At 43.3% G+C, this 16627-nt stretch overlaps 2 protein-coding genes across 3 annotated transcripts in view; one reads left to right on the top strand and one right to left on the bottom strand.

Annotated features, from left to right (window-relative positions):
- LOC306926935 (uncharacterized protein) overlaps window positions 1-16627 on the bottom strand; it is a 347556-nt gene that overhangs the window by 269990 nt on the left and 60939 nt on the right. The window lies entirely within an intron of this gene.
- LOC306926912 (claudin-18-like) overlaps window positions 1-16627 on the top strand; it is a 34489-nt gene that overhangs the window by 1124 nt on the left and 16738 nt on the right. The gene's annotated exons all lie outside the window — the stretch shown is intronic.

Raw genomic sequence — 16627 nt, 5'->3', positions numbered from 1 at the left:
AGCTTCTACACAGTGATGTCGTGGCTCTGATCTCTGACCCTGTGTGTGTGTGTGTGTGTGTGTGTGTGTGTGTGTGTGTGTGTGTGTGTGTGTGTGTGTGTGTGTGTGTGTGTGTGTGTGTGTGTGTGTGTGTGTGGGCTGCTGGTGTCAGCGGTGAACAATGTGTATAGGGCCATGGGGAGCGCCTGCCGCCTTAACCACTTAACCACTCTGTATTGTGGGGAAAACCTTTGCAGTAGATAACTTTTCTCGTGACGACCGCGCTCTGACTTATGGTGCGTTACCCGCTCAAAACATATGAAGGCTGGATAGCTGAAACGTCTGCTCTGTGATGTAGAGAAATAAACCATTCTTGGTGTGTGCAACCCATTACCTACTGTAGTGTTGAAAACCTTTGCAGGAAATAACACATTGACAAGGTCACGAGTCAGGTATATGGTATGATGGAGCTTGTCAATGGGCTGGTCAGATTACACTGTTCTTTGCTACTATTATAGAGAGATAATTGGCTCTGTGCATTACTGGTCCAGTGGTCCTGCAGGAGGGGCCGTACCTGTTTCCTGTTCTGGTTCATTTTCCCATAACTTCATTGGATTGGTCTGGCCACGGATTGGAATGGGAAACACACACACAAAGGTGTAATTGTGTTTCCCATTTAAATCTGCTGCCGAGCCAATCAAACAAAGCTATGGGACACTGAACCGGAACAGGAGACCGGGATGCCCCCTTCTGGAGACCTGGGAATTCAGTTATGCACAGAGCCGATTAACCACACGAACCCCAGTGTCACTATTCTAGACATGTCATAATTGGCGAACATTCCGCGAAAACAGACGATCAACGATCAAGCTCTTTACTGCAAAGAAATTTGGTTTATAGGGGAAAAAGTCCCCTATGTACCAAGTATAGAACTCTGGGTGACCCCGGTCAGCCAAGTATATACTATAGTTAATTTGTTAACATTATACACTTTACGGTACACATACTGTACACCATGCATGCCGCTTTGTGCCTGTTATGTAGTAGGTGGTGTATTTGGAAACTTATTTTTAGACATTTGAGATGTCATTGTTTAGAGATACAGTATATGCCAAGCAGAGTATGGCAAACATGTTATTTCCCCCACACAGTAACCATAAATGAAAGTGAACGTCAGAAGGTGGGTGGTGCTAATCTCAATGAAGAAAGGGGTAAAAAGCAAGATTGATATTAATATCAAATCAGGGCATGTGTGAGAGAGTCAGCGTAGCGCGAAATGCTCAATCTAAAGCTTGGGCTCTGTAACGCAGAAGCACTAAATATGGGCTGACCTCCTTAACCCGTCCACTGGAATCCTTTTCTCCGTAATAAATAATGGAGGCTTGGACGGGTCAAGCGAGCGCCAGCAGACGCCCTCCCCTGCTGTCGTCAGGGGTCCTCTTCTGATCACCCCTGAAGACACAGTGCACAATATTCCCAGAAGCTACAATCAATAATTGATGCCTGATGAGAAAGAATCCAAGACAATCTTTTAACTTCTAACTTCCGTCTGATGTGAAAGTGAGATTGAACGGGCCTCGAGTACAGTGCACACACCCCGGGTTAATTGTGGTTAAGAATCATTTGTGTGTTGCACAGAGTGATTGTTACCCTACACAGCTGAGATGAGGCTGATTGTTACCCTACACAGCTGAGATGAGGCTGACCCCCAGACAGGCGCGTTGAAATTGGTTCAGAGCCGCAGACTCTTCTGGCTGGTGTTGCAGAAGAAAGCGCACGTCTGAGCCGATTCCAATGGTATTTGTCTGTTTAGCGAGAGTCCCCACAATTAAATGTGTCCAACAGATTATATTTAAATTTAACCACTTAAACCCTATATACTTTGTTGACCGGGGAGCCCCAGGGCCGTACTTGGTCCTCTCCTTTTCCCTCTCTGCACCAAATCTCTTTGCCGAAAATAGTTATGACAATGTTGTGAGCTCGCACATCTGATAAATGTGAATATTGCACATCTTATTGTGACATGACCAGAGTAGGGACACCAGGGTTTCATGTGGTTATGCCTGATTTATATTCCGTTGTCCGATCTACAAGCTTGTAGATTTGTTTCTCTGTGCAACACTGGCACACAACCAAGTATAAATCAAGTCCTTTGGTCTCGTTTTTTAAACCCCCCACCAACCCAAAGGCCCCCCCCCCCCCCCCCCATCCAATATAGCTTCACCCCCACCCACACACCCCTTTCCCCTGCTATTACCTCTCCCTGTGTATCCACTGGCCTGGAGGCCATGCAGTCACCAGCTGATACAGATGCTGAACAAACATGTCTAGATCAAAAACAATTCCCATGTACAGTAGTTTCACATTTCAGCCGTTAACGCATGTGGTATCCTAAACAGAGATTATCTACACCGCTGATCTTGATTGTCTTCCCCTCTCTGCTCCCAGGTGGCAGGGCAAGGTCCACATGTTTGCACAGGCACAGTCAACAGTCCCTTGGGGCAATGCTACTAACAGCTAAAGCTTCCTCTGATGCTTGTGATCGCACATCAGTGAGTGTGTGTGTATTTATCTATCTGTGTATACATACAACTATAGGTGTGTGTGTGTGTGTGTGTGTGTGTGTGTGTGTGTGTGTGTGTGTGTGTGTGTGTGTTGTGCGTGCATGCGTGCGTGCGTGCGTGTGATGTTAATCTATTTTATATCTCGTTCATGAAAACACGGAATGTAGGCTACATACATATATTGCAGTTTTACCTGAAAATCCATGTGCCCGTATCACTGATATAATAAACATAATCATCATCTTTTTTCCCCCCTTTTTAAAAAATGTAATAATATGATAAAGTAAGGAACAATGAAAGTGCATTAGTGGCTTTGTGTTGTGAAAACGGACTGACAGTTGTTTATTGATGCCTGGCGGCCAGACGACAACTTGATGAATAGAGAGGAAGTAATCAGACGCACACTTGAGATGCACCCCCGATACACTTGTCTTTCTACATGTAGAGAAGGGTACGTCAACATGTCATGTAACAATTAAACTATTGGCTTACTTTTTATTAGCCTATACACAGTCAAATCCAGAGTGTTCATGTAACACTGTGTGTGTGTTAAATGTCACCAAATGGACCCGTAAGTCATTTGCACACACTAAATAAATACAAAATCAGTTACACTGTATAAATACAGTGTATACAAATACACACAAAAGGAACAATACAATGTTGCCAACATTTTAATTTAGTGAAATATCTCAAATTCACAGGTGAAAGTCTGAACAATATGGACACGTTAACAGCATAATGTGCCTACTTTATAAAATCACAGTTTCCTGTCCAAGTACACTTCATGAAATTCACTGAAAAGAGTTGCTGCAGTTGAATTTCAACTAATAATAGTCTATTTTTTTGCTATTTCCCATTGTCTAAAGTCTAAACCTTTATCTTATAATCTTGTGCACGATTGACGTTTTAAATGGGCACGTTGGTGCCCAAGGTTAAACACATTATATCTGTGTTCAAGCAGCGTTTCACTTTGCATGCTCTCACACAATTAAAGACAATTAAAATCTGTTCTCTCCAACCATAATTACAGGGTCTGAAATGAGTCATAGCACAGTGTTAGAGAGACTCAACAATGGCTGAGGAAAAACTTGTTCATCCAATTGTGACTGCCAGAACATTGCCCTGTGGAGACAGAGAGAAACAAACAAACCAAATAAATAAATCCAAATTCATCTTCTTTGCCGTCACCGTCACTTGAATTCATTCCTGTGTGTTGCTTACTCTGTAAAAGTTATTATTTTACATATTTTTTGTATTTATTTTTTGTATATGTTTTAAGAGTGTGTGTGTGTGTGTGTGTGTGTGTGTGTGTGTGTGTGTGTGTGCGTGTGTGTGTGCGTGCGTGCGTGCGTGCGTGCGTGCGTGCTGTTGGGGGGGGGGGGGGGGGGGGTACTGCTTAATGCCATGGCATTCAGTATGCCTTATCCTCACAGATTTTCTTGCTACTTGGAGACAGTGGCAGACTAAACTTTGTTGTCCCCAACCCCTCCTTTTTTGGAGACAGAGTAAATAGAAACACAAGGACACAGTGAGTGAGGGAATCGTAAGAGGTTGTCGGCCCTGTGGGCGGATTTGCTCGTGAAAATATTTTGCAATCAGGATTGAATCACACAGATAATAAGTGTTTAAGAATCTGTGAACCCTATGGAGTGCGTTCCTCGCCTTATCTGATGCAACTATCGGTTGTCTTTCCTTTATCAGCTTGCGTGATGATGCCACACAGCAGTGTGTATACAGGGAGCAAAACTGCTTGGCTGCAGTGCCCTCTTGTGGTCAGTGGTGACATTGGTGTGTGATGCTGGAATCTGTGAATCTGGCATGATCATGAGCTCCTCGGATAGCTGAGCCTTGTCAGAACACCGTTTCAAAAGACTGTACAAGACATTTTGGAATGCCCTCGTGTCTCAAGTCATGCCTTATGTGCTGCAGAAGCCAGAGAGAGAGTCTTGTAATTAATTAATGAAGACGCAGTGTAGATGTCGATGTTGGGTTCTGCTGAGATATGGATGGAGAAACGTAATTTGAAAAGTTGACCTCATGCTACACAAATGATGTTGTTGTGGAATACAGTGAGATGATGGGGTTAAGAGAACCTTAACCGTCGACCTGTATACACACATACACTCCCCACTGTAATGTGATGAAGTTAGAACAGTGTTACTTGCCCAGTCTCCAGTCCAGACAGAGCAGGGACTCTGTTTAAAGTGGCCTCCCAGCAGGGCCCCCAGTGTGCCTTGTTTTGGATTTTAGCCTTTGTCCACCGCCTGCCCAAATGAGCCTTTTTTTTCTTCTCCCTCCTCTGCTCGGGGATGAGAGGACAGGCGATAGGATTATGTGATGACTTGTGTTCGGCGATGATGAACAAGCCCTCGTTAGCAGACACTTTAATGCGAGGACAGATAGCACAGTCATTAGCTCTAGTAATGACCACTTCACAGTGTACTGGTGCTCTAATTGCATGTTTTGTTCTCTCCAGGCTCACTGCAGCAAGTCGAAGACGTCGTCTCTCGTTCCCTTCCAACAACTCTGCTATCGCCCTCTAACTTACTGCTGCCCCCCCCCCCCCCCCCCTCTCTTTCTCTACCTCTCCTTCTTCAATCTTTCATAGTTGAGGACACAGCACATTTGTGGTCACCATTCTGTATGAATGAGGCATGGTAGATTATAGGAGTCTGCTACAGGATTCATGTCGACTAAAGCCTGAGTTATACTTAGTTGCGAGCGGGTGACGCACACTGAAAGTAACCGATCTGCAAGCTCACAACACGGTTGCGCCACAGCAGGTTGTGAGCTTGTGGATCGGCTATTTTCAGTGCACGACACCGGCGCACAACAAAGTATAAATCAGGCTTAAATGGAGCAGACTGTGTGAAAACCTGGTACACTGATTGTTCCGGTAGGGCAACAGAGGTTTCAGCACCAATTGTACTGCTGCTGATTAATTCCGTTATGCCGCAGTAATAATTTTTCAAGATATTGAACGATACGAGGGATGAATATAAAAAAAGAAACGTAAGATCTTACCTTTTGATGCAGTAAAAAAAAGGGGGGAGTCTCTCCCAGCATCAAAAGCCTTAATCATATCATATATTTTCTGAACATAAAAGGCTCTCTCCTTTCTCCATTTTATCCCCTGTGCTGTAGTCATATGTCATGTCAATCGTTTTATTATGCACAAGTGCTGTGTGTTTTTGTTGTGGATTCTGGGATCGGGTGGGACACATGATATGGAGGCTCAGAGGATGCCGATGCCCTTCTATTTTCCTTGATTTTGTTACCAGTGGGCCATTTTTGCCTCCGTATGCTTTCATGTCTTTTCCATCACGGAAAGTAAGTTGTTTATTCTCCATGATGACTATCGCAGGCTAAAAAAAAATCTTCTGAAAGGACTTCTGAGTAAATGTGTCCAGGCTCAGTCCCTTTTAAATCTAAGGCTTGGGTAGAAGCCTACAATGGCTTAGACTTGCCTCGGAGGAGGCAAGCTTTCTTTTACGCTCTTTCTCCCCTGCCAGTCATCTTTGTGATACTTGTGAACACACAGCTTTATGACAAGGAGCTAACTCAAATCAATTTAAAACAGCTTTTGAAATTCCTTTCGATATGCCATTGTGTTTACTTGAAAAAGAAAGAAAGGAAAATCTGAATTGTAACATCTGTCATATTGGGTGCCTCCTCCTGTGCCGCGTTCGTCACACGCACAATGAGGTATTGATCGATTCCAGTCCATTTAAGTTTTGAAATAAATATATTTTAAAAAGGAAAACCCCCCAAAAAACATAATCTGGGCTAGAAAGCAAGAAAGCGAGGAGAAAGAATCGTGAGGCCCGCAGGCAAACAAACACATTAAAGACATCCAGAGGACAGAGGCAGCCAAGCTATGCTAAGCCAGCGGGATGATTCATTTAAGCACATCTCTCGTCTCTCGTTGTCACTGGGCTGTGTGTACACTGCAGTTGAACAGCAGCATTTAGTGGAAAGGGACCGTGTTGGTCATCGTCTGGAACATGGCTTCCCAAATGTTTCCATACGTGGATCCCCAAATAGCCATAGCTTCTGGCTGTGCCCACCCCCCCTATTGCGAATGGATTATTTTAAACGTATAGCCACTCACAATGAGTGAGTTTTGCTTGTAGATCTGTTATTCTTACTATTTTCAAAATAGTATTTTTTTCTTTAACACTTTCACAGTAATGAGATCATGCCGGGGGGCTGCGGCCTTGGCAGTTACACTGCTCTGGAAGTATAGATCATGCCGGGGGGCTGCGGCCCTGGCAGTTACACTGCTCTGGAAGTTTAGATCATGCCGGGGGGCTGCGGCCTTGGCAGTTACACTGCTCTGGAAGTTTAGATCATGCCGGGGGGGCTGCGGCCTTGGCAGTTACACTGCTCTGGAAGTTTTGGGGAATAAAGATATACTTCATCAGTTCATCAGGTTATGATATTTTCGAAACAGGGCTTGAAAGCTTTTGTGCCTTGAGAGGATAAAGTGACACAGAAAGACATGAGATCTCCAAGGTTCATAGATCATAAACAGCTCACGCTCTGCAGTGCATCTAATAGCTCATGAGCCCCTGTACACAATGAAATGTGAGCCCCATCAGTGACATCTTAGTACGGACAGAAACAGGCGAATTGTGCCAAAACACCTCTTTCGCAGAAGCCAACCTGAGCTACAAGCAAATCCTTTTAATCTAGTACAGTGTACTTAAGAAGTGACCATTGGTAAACCCCTCGGAGAAGAGGGCTAGTATTAATAACCTGTCACAAGGCTTACTCATTCTGTGATTTCCACAGACACTTAACTGCCATGGTGAGAGGTAGGGGAGGGCTCGGGGGGTGTGGGTGGGGGTGGCGAGGGGAATAAGTGCTCACCCCTGATCTTTACCCCTCTTAAAGCAGTAGGGAAAATGGAGGCAGGCAGAGGATTATGGAGTGCAGTAATTGTGGTGAGGTGTTGGAGTCAGGATGCAGCGTTTCTGCTGGATTAAGACAAGAAGACAGGCTAATCTTGGATTGGGAGAGGAGACACAAGGGGTCGGAGTTGTTCTAGAGCCCTGAGGCCATTTTGGAAAGCTTAAGTGGCAAAAAAAAGTGGCTGCTTACCCATATATCCTCCCTCGTACAGTGAAGAGACACTTTCAAAAATGATGCAAGGCTAGCCTTTTGTAGCACATTCAAGACCCAGTCAAATCCGGTGTTTTCGTTTAACTCTGAGAGAGTGAAAATGGGATGTGGGAGTTAAATGAGCGCTCCGGGCTTTACTGTGAACACATCATCGTTTACGATGGCAGTGTGACTTCTACATAGACTTGGACACAAAAGACACAATTATGGATTATAGCCTCTTTCTTTCTAAGTTAGCCTCTTGGCTAACTTGTGCTTCCCTCTGCTTAAATGTCATTCCAAAGTCATTGTCAAGACACTCATTATTAGCAATAATAATCATCATCATCATCATCATGACGGAAAACATAGTAAAAAGTGCCTCGTTTTGCGTTTTGTTTCATTTTCCCCGTCCTTCGCTCGCGATGCCTTTGTGATTCACGTGGCTTCCTGACTGCAGTTTGTTGTGGGTTCCATTGTCTCCCTGAGGGGAGGTGACCCCGTGTCTGCTGGTTGTATCAGCAGCCCTGCATTGTGCTCATAGGGGGATTTAGACCCTCAAAGCATCTTCCCGCCGCAGCTTTCCCAGCAAACACCCAAAGTGGTATCTCGCCTATTCTCTCGCTCAGACATTAATCTTGCTCTACCCTTCTACATCAAAAATGCTTGTATTGTCAGCGAGCGCTAATGTTTGCCTCCTATTCACTATATATACACATATATGTATTTTTGTGTCTGAGGGAATCAGTCGAACGCATTGTTCCCAAATCATTGTAATATCTATTTAGAGTGGCAACAGCACTGGCTGCCGATGCTCAGTATTCACAGAGCATAAACCAGCCTTAAGACTTAGAAAAGCTGAAAGGGCTTATCCCTATATTCTTAAACTCCCCTCTTTTATGTTGGTCTTAGGCATTAAGGATAGGATTGTGAATAGCAATTGTTCAACTGCTGCAGTGAGAGTGAGTGTGTATACGTGGGTGGGGGTTGTTTTATTCTCTAGCAAAATCCTTTCCTTTTCTCCCATTTTCTTTTTTTTCTCCTCCTTCCTCTCAACTGTAAATATTAACTGTGTTCTTAACTCTTAACGGTGTATGGGACAGAGTAATGTGCTTTTAAGGATATATTATGTGAAAGATTTTCCGCCGCATACACTGCTGCTAGAAATAAGAAAAGGCTATTTTATGGAGCCTGAAACAAATTTGCCACGGGGGAAGAAAAAGAATGATTTTGAAAAAGAGGAAAGAGAGGAAAAAAACAGATGGAACTTTGTAGTATCAAGTCGTCAACAAACAATAAAGGAAAAATCTCAAGGGGGCTGGGAGGATCTTTAAAAAATGCTTGTGGCCCCCCCTACCCCCCTTTTCCACTCCTTCGCTATGTTTCAAATCCATGCTTCGTCTTTCTTCAGGAAGTGTGTAGTGCTAATGCATTTCAAAAGCCCTTTTTCAAAGCACAATGGAATATCACCATAGAAGTTTAGTGGTTCCGCTGAAGAAAGTGGCTCAGTCATTGAGAGCTGTACGCCATTGTGCAGCGGCATGAAGCCCGATTTATACTTCGCCATATGACGTTGTCGCATGCCAAAAATAGCTGATCTACAAGCTCACAATGCATTGCAGATGTGATGCATTGTGACCTTATAGATCGTCTATTTTCGGTCCATGATTCCATCGTATGATGGAGAATAAATTCAGCATAAAGACGTTATCCACTGAAAAGTATCCATCATTCTCCAGTTTCTGTTTTGTTGTGGATGGAGTTATAAGGTTGTTGAGAAGCTTACAGATTTCCTCATGGTCACATTATCGCCTGTTGATAATTACTGTTGTGAATATAACTGTGTGTACAGTTAAGTCTCGCATATGGGGCGATTTCATCGATATGATCAGCAGGCACTGTAGTAAATTGCTTAAGTCCCTCTATCAGAATGAGGCTTGTTTGAGTGTCCAGGACAGTGCAATAGCTCAGCAGTCATAGACACACACAAATCGACTTAACAGTAACCCTCTGCTCTATTTGAATAACGGGATTGAGAAAAACCATTAGTTTGTACTGTTAAGTGCATCCGACTGTGTATAATCAAAACAGAGCGGGACACTTTGGGGACAGTGACAGCTGCAGCCACTCCTGTTGATATCAAATAAGACCTTCTGAAACCTTAAGGATGAGTTAGCATGAAACAAATTGCTCCTAATTGTCAGGAGGATAAATTGTGACTGTGAGCGTTTGTAATTCTGTCAGCCACCATTCACCCCCCACATCTCCATTCATCCAGGCCAAAGCGCTTTAATTGAGAGGGTTCGGGCTGCCTCGGTGAATCGGTAATAGAAATAGGGACACAGTGTGGATATTTTAATCAGCCCTGACTTCTGTACGGGGGCAGCAATGAGGCAGCACGTCCTGGAAGAGAAGGCCATCCATCTCTGCGGCCCCAGGTGGAAATGGACGAGTGGGGCCCCCCCCTCATCGGATGTGACAGTCACTCAGAGAGCCTAATGGCTCAGCGCTCATCGCCGATGCTTATTGGGATTTATGCTTCCTATCACCCACAATAAAGCCATGGCGGTTGAATCAGTCCTCGCAGTGCTGCATGAGAATGTGTCATTGTGGAAGGCATGAGGCTGTTATTGTGGTGCCGCGACAATACGGTGGCTTCCTCCACTTTCTTCTCTGGCGCTTTACCACAGGAGCTGTAGATGCAAATCATTCAACGACATTAGTATCGCTGTGCGCAATGAATATTACTTCATCTGTGACAAAGGGGCGCCTTTGTCTTTATAAGACAAGCGCTGTATAATGACGCTCTCCTTTTCACATAAAAGGGCCCAAATGCAAATATTCATATACAAGAAGGGATCAGACCAGAGTGATCAGAATAGCAAGCATTCATCTATTTAGCTCCGGGATATTTGGTGTGGTTTCTCACATGCAAACTTCCATACATATTCCAATTTGTCCTTGTCATGTTTATCATTAATCTTTGGCCCTGGTTTGCGTGAGGCATGGTGATTTGTTGAGACGTCTCGTGGGGGAACTACAAAAAAAAAAAAAAAACATTCTCCAATATGATAATGGCATTATGCGTGCCTCAGTGAAAATCTGTCATATAAATTATACACGGTGACGGACTCCATGCATCATAGGCTGATATGACAGGTCTCAGTCTACAGTGAAACACATGGTGGTGTCAGGTCTAATGCATTCCCCCCCCCCACCCCTCACCACCACCACCACAGCCCCCCCCCCCAGGCTCCTGTTTCATTAAAGGTCCACTCCATCAAAGCTCAAGTGGGGTCTTTGATTATAGATTAAGAATGCATGGGCCAATCTACAATGCGAACGACAATGCCGAAAGTGTGGAGTAATTACAATACTCTCCTGTGTTGTTTTTTTTATCAGCCATTATACGGCGTGTCTATAATTTGTTTGGATCCCTTAAAACCATTACTCTCATTATAGCATTGTTAGCCGGGCGAGCATATTGATGACGTGACAGAGATGTTCTGAGTTTTGGTGGCTGTTGATATGGCGAACGCAAGGCCTGTTCTGGGTGATATATCTTGTACATTAGCCTCTGTTTTTTTATTTATGGTTCATTTGACAGATGCATAAACTATTTTCGGCTGCTGCTTGACTAAACACATCAGTCACACGACACGGTGCACTTGATACTATTGTACACTATCTAAAATTGTACCCCGGCGACTGTGCATTTTCAATGCAGTGGGCCTACAGTATATCAATCACACGTAGTTGTCAAGTATTGATTGTTTTAACCAGGCGGAATCACTAGATTATGTTGTGACAATTAATTATTAATCAATTTGCAGTATATCATTATACACAGTCAAATCCTTAGTGTTATTGTATCTATTTGTAACTGAGTTTACAAATGGACCCTTATTGCTCCATTTGGTTAGATTTGTATGCTCGGAGTTAAAGAGAAGTGAAACCGGCTGATTTTGTCATTTGTTTTATGGAACTGTTTAAAAACATGGCAGGCTGCATGGACCACTGAGCCATGGCCCAGGCCGCCTGCCATATTTTTTTTAACCTATACAGGAAAACAAGCTACAAAATTGGCCAAGGTTTCATGCCCCTTTAACACTGAGGATTTTACAGGGTTAAATTGAGGGTCTGACTCCTGCACCACATTCTGGAGCAGAGGAGGAGAAAAGGAGAATGGGGCAACGGTGTTGGCAGAGATGAATTAGAGGTCTGCAAAAGCACGCCCGATACTACAAGTTGACATTTCTTCTTCCCCCTGTCTCTCTTTCTCTCTGTTCCCTCGCCTCCATTTTCTCTCCACCAAAAAGAGAACAGAGGGCAAAGGAAAAAAGGCTGCATTGTGCAAAAAAACGAGACAAAGTACATAAAACATGTTCAAAGAAAGTGTGAAATTCCCCCAACTTCAGGAAACCATTTAGATCATCCGCTCGAGTGACGTAAGGCAAAATAATATACTTGACCCCTTTGTCTGTGCACTTTGAGAAGTTTGTTATAATGGCAAGCCCTGTAATAATTCACTGTACCTCATGTATATTAAGTAGAAATTCACTGGCTTTTATGATAAATTGCCAGGGTAAAGGCAGGACACCTCTTTTGCATTTCAATGCGAGAGTGTGTCAGATTCTTATTTCATTACCAGGCGACACATTAGCTGATGGATTTTAATTTTCTTTTTTTCTCTCTCGCTCTCTCTCTTTCTCACTCTCTCTCTTTCTCTCTCCTCTCACAAGTGAGAATCCACAGAGACTGGGCCCGAAACAGAACAGGTTTTCAATGCTGGGGATATGTGGGGAAATTAAATAAATAAATACAAATCAGTGTCAAGCACTTTTATTGCAATTTTGAGGCCATCGCCGGGAAAGGAGAAAAAAAAGGAGGGGTTTGTGTACATTTACATACCTTTGCGGATTGCCTGTCCGAAGTGTGAAATGATGTAGCCTTAATATCACTCGGTGGAGCTCTCTTTGCTGAGTGGACAGAAATCAAGGTTTAATTCGAGCTGCGATAAAAATCGGGAGTGCGCGGTTGAATCTGAGACATGTGCTGAGCCGGGGCAATGTGGAACCTCGGAGTCAAGAGCACAGTCGTCTGTTAGACAGCCACGCAGCGGGGGCGCCGGACACTCCTCTCAGCCCTCTGTGCCTTCATCGCCAAGGCAAAGGAGGCACACTAATCTACAAACTCTGCTGAGTTCTCGCGGCGCCGCCAACACGTCAAGAGGGGTGAGGGAGAACAAAATAAAAGGTGCCAAAAGCAATTATCAAATTACCCTCAGCCTTTTCTCACTGCTGTTTAATCTGTTTGTAGCAAATCCAACTAATAATACATTAATGGGGAAAGATTATAGGGTGTGAAATGTGGCCCCGCGTAGAGGTAATAATTACAGTCCCTTTTTTACTTTTCAATGGAAACCACACCAAATGAAAAGGAGAATAAATAGGTCATTCTGACACTGGAGTAGAACTATAATTTGCAATAAAAGGGTACTGTATTTCAAAGAGAGAGATGAATGGTCTTAAATGCCTCTAATGAAAGTTTAGATTAGATTAACGAAAGTTCATCTTTTGATCAAACCGGCAGCTACCTGTCCTTAAAATGAAAATGGTGCTTTGGGAGAGTGAATAATGTGCTTTTAATTACTATACACTCATGATATGACAGGTTGTGGCCCTGTAGATCGGCTATATTTGCTATAATTGAAAATGTTTGATAATTTTTTAATATTTCTTAAACAATTTTAAAGTTTGCCTATATGAACAAAGCACTTTAGTGTCAGTGTACTTCCAGATATGAATGCACAGTACTATAATGACCATAATGCTTGGTGCACTACCCCTCATTGTGGAAAGGGGGCTTCTAAATCCTGACCTAGGTTTTCTGGAAAAGATATTTATAGCAGCATATATTTTTTGTAATTTTTGAATACTGTACATACTGTACAGAACCCCAAAAGGGGTTCCCGCCCAGAAGGGTAGGGTTACAAAAAGGGGTTCCCGCCTATAATGGGTTAAGTGTATCTTGTGTCCTAAACATCATTAAAATAAGATCTGGTTGCAAAAGGGGTGAAGTGGCCCTTTAAGGGTTCCATAATTGTATAGACCTTTTAAAACTGGTTGGTTGAATCATGCATTCTATGCAATTCATCTGATTGGTTGATAGGTGTGGTATAATAACCATACACTGTACCATGCTATGAATTCTGCCTTTGTACACTTACAGTATATGTACTGTATATCACTCTGCAGCTAAGAAAACATGTTAAAAGAACAATGGACTGGAAACAACCCTGAAACGGTTGGATCTACAATTTTTTATAACATTTTGGGCGAGAAATAGTTCATGTATGTATTTGCTCAGTATGAATTGATTTCACATTTACATGTACAATCAATGCATAGTTTAAAAGTTTGTTAACAATACTCCTCAAGAGCTGCCATGCAGTTAGTAACTGCCTTGTTTGTGCAGGCAGTTCCTTGTGGAATTTATTCTTGTAAAGAAATGGTTAATTAATGCAATTGGAATGTGTCTATGAATATCATAATGTCATGTGTTGTTAGCATTGCTGTGCAGGGCAACGTTACTCTGCTTCGTATTGTGTTTATGCCTCAGCTCAGCTGTGCCAATAACCATGATGAAGCCCTCCATCTTGTGTTATTTCTTAATTAATCTTCTGCCCAAATGCTCTAAACTATAGGCTAACTAAGGAAGATCATATTCAGTAGAGCACATACCAACTTCAATTGTTAAGATATGCCATATCAGATGTCAGAGGCTTCCACCACCACCACACCCCTCTTTGGCCAAGTTGATCAAGCTTGCAAATCTGTTCTTAAGTTGTGGAGAAAAAAACATGCTGTGATGACATAAGCACCATCTCCAAGGTAACTATGACAATATGTCATGAATAACTAATGCTGTTATTCAGCTTTGCACAGAATGTGGGCAAATTAGGTAAAACTTTAATTTCTTACTTAATAGTCTCTGGACTTTCTCCTCTATGTCATGACATGCAGTATGACATAGGGGAGATGTCATATACTTTTTTGTGCAGAAAATATCAGATCTACAAGCTCACAACACGGCACATCTGATGTTTTCAGCGCATGCTGTTGTACGACAGAGCATAGATGAAGCATTCGTCTTTGACTAATTGGATATGTTACAGTTAATCAACCTGCTATTGTGCTGATAGAGATAAGAGATGTTCAGATAGTGAGAATGACATTGGACCCTCAGATGGGGAGCCCAATGCAGCCCAGGCTCTTTAAGCTTCTGCTTTGTAAACAAGCTGAGCTGTAGCTAGATACATTGGTCATGTCTATTGATAATGTGAAGAATTATGTATTATGCCAGTGGCAAAGAAGTTGCATTTCAAAGTTTTCAATCCTGTGGTGTGCAACTATGCAGTCGGTGAAATAGACCTGCACCGTAGCTGATGTCTTTTAATTGTTGGTTTGGCCTTTTCTGAACCAGTTCTGTATGCTGAATATTTTTTTCTTTTTGCCCAGAAGAGCAACCATGCCGCCTTTCTCCCTCCCACATTCCACTATTCACACTCAATGACAACAAGAGCCTCCCCCATCTCATGCACGGCCCTCCATCTGTGGAATGTCTTCTTACTGTCCATTGTCACAGCATTAACCGTAGGCTAGCATAAAAGTAATTGGAAACTGATGCGAGTCAAAGCTTCAATTAACGCACCACCAAAGTCCCCGTTCTGTGTAATCGGCAATAATGGTTTCATGTTTGGGGGGACGTTTGGTCACTCGCATTCGGCACCCACCTCCTGACACGGGCTGTTAAACCCAGCTCCAAATCCCCACTCCACAATAATCTTCATTTCCGTCATTTCCCCACTCTCTCTCCATCTGAGATGACAACTTCAGTGTCTTCGTATGGCTCGCAGTCAGATCTTGTGCCCGCATGAACGGGAGGTGTAATTGACTACTGACAACTCGGCGACAGGATTCTTAATTATTACTCTAGGGTATGGAGGCTGGCTGGCCGGGGTTCAGCTCTGCTACTGAGTATGCTAACAGAGTCATTTCCTCGCCACTATGAATATTGAAATGCAGTTTTTGTTCGTCGCACTCTGGCGTCAGACCTCAGGACTTTGGGAGGGGATCACAAATAGGATGCATACACCCTGTAGCTTTAATGCTTCACTGATTTGACACGGTCACAGTGTTGGCTAAAACAGTGGTTCTTTCAACACTACAGTCAAAACTGGACCTCATCAATCAACTGAGAAAAACTCATTTAGGTCTCGGCCAAATCATTCATACCGTACTCTGATATTTCTGGCTGTTATTTAAGATTATTTGATACACCTCCTGAACATGAGACTGCATGTTCTGTTTGCTTTGCCTGTCTCCGTCAATACTTCATCTGCCTGTACCGTGATAACACATTCCACTTGACTCTTCTGCTACTTGTAGAGCACCACAAGACCATAATTCCTCTGGTGCTTGTCTGTTTATGCCTCCACTGGGCCTGCTCAGTGTGATAGAGTAGACTAGAGAGGGCGAGCACCGCTTTGTGCCACAGTCTATATCCTTTGTGCGGGTGGATATGGGAGAGGGCGTGAAACAATTGGACAAAATGGCCCTAATGTGCTTAAAGAATCTTCTGTCTTTAATCAAAGCACACACACATGCACCACAAAGGGAGACAGAGCGAACCCGATTCCTCGCTGCTTCTGTGAAGATACTGCTCCTTTCCTGGCTCTCTCACGCTGGGGAAATCGGGATCAGGTCGCCTTTGTTCCTTTTTTAAACTGTCATTCCCACAGATGGGTTGCCTCATCTGTGAAGTGAGGGACAACAGGGATTTGGGGGCTTTAAGACCAGACTGCAAAGTGTAACTTTGTTTCCGTATTTGTGTTCTTGTGATTGTTCCCCATTGTTTGGTCTCATGATCCACTTGGATGTTGTCATTTGCCAGCCACATAGCATGCATGCTACACA

Source organism: Electrona antarctica, assembly GCF_951216825.1.
Source record: "Electrona antarctica genome assembly, chromosome: 7".
In the NCBI taxonomy this organism is placed as follows: Eukaryota; Metazoa; Chordata; class Actinopteri; order Myctophiformes; family Myctophidae; genus Electrona; species Electrona antarctica.
Note: the sequence above shows the minus strand (reverse complement) of the source record. Positions and strands in the feature narration are given on the sequence as shown.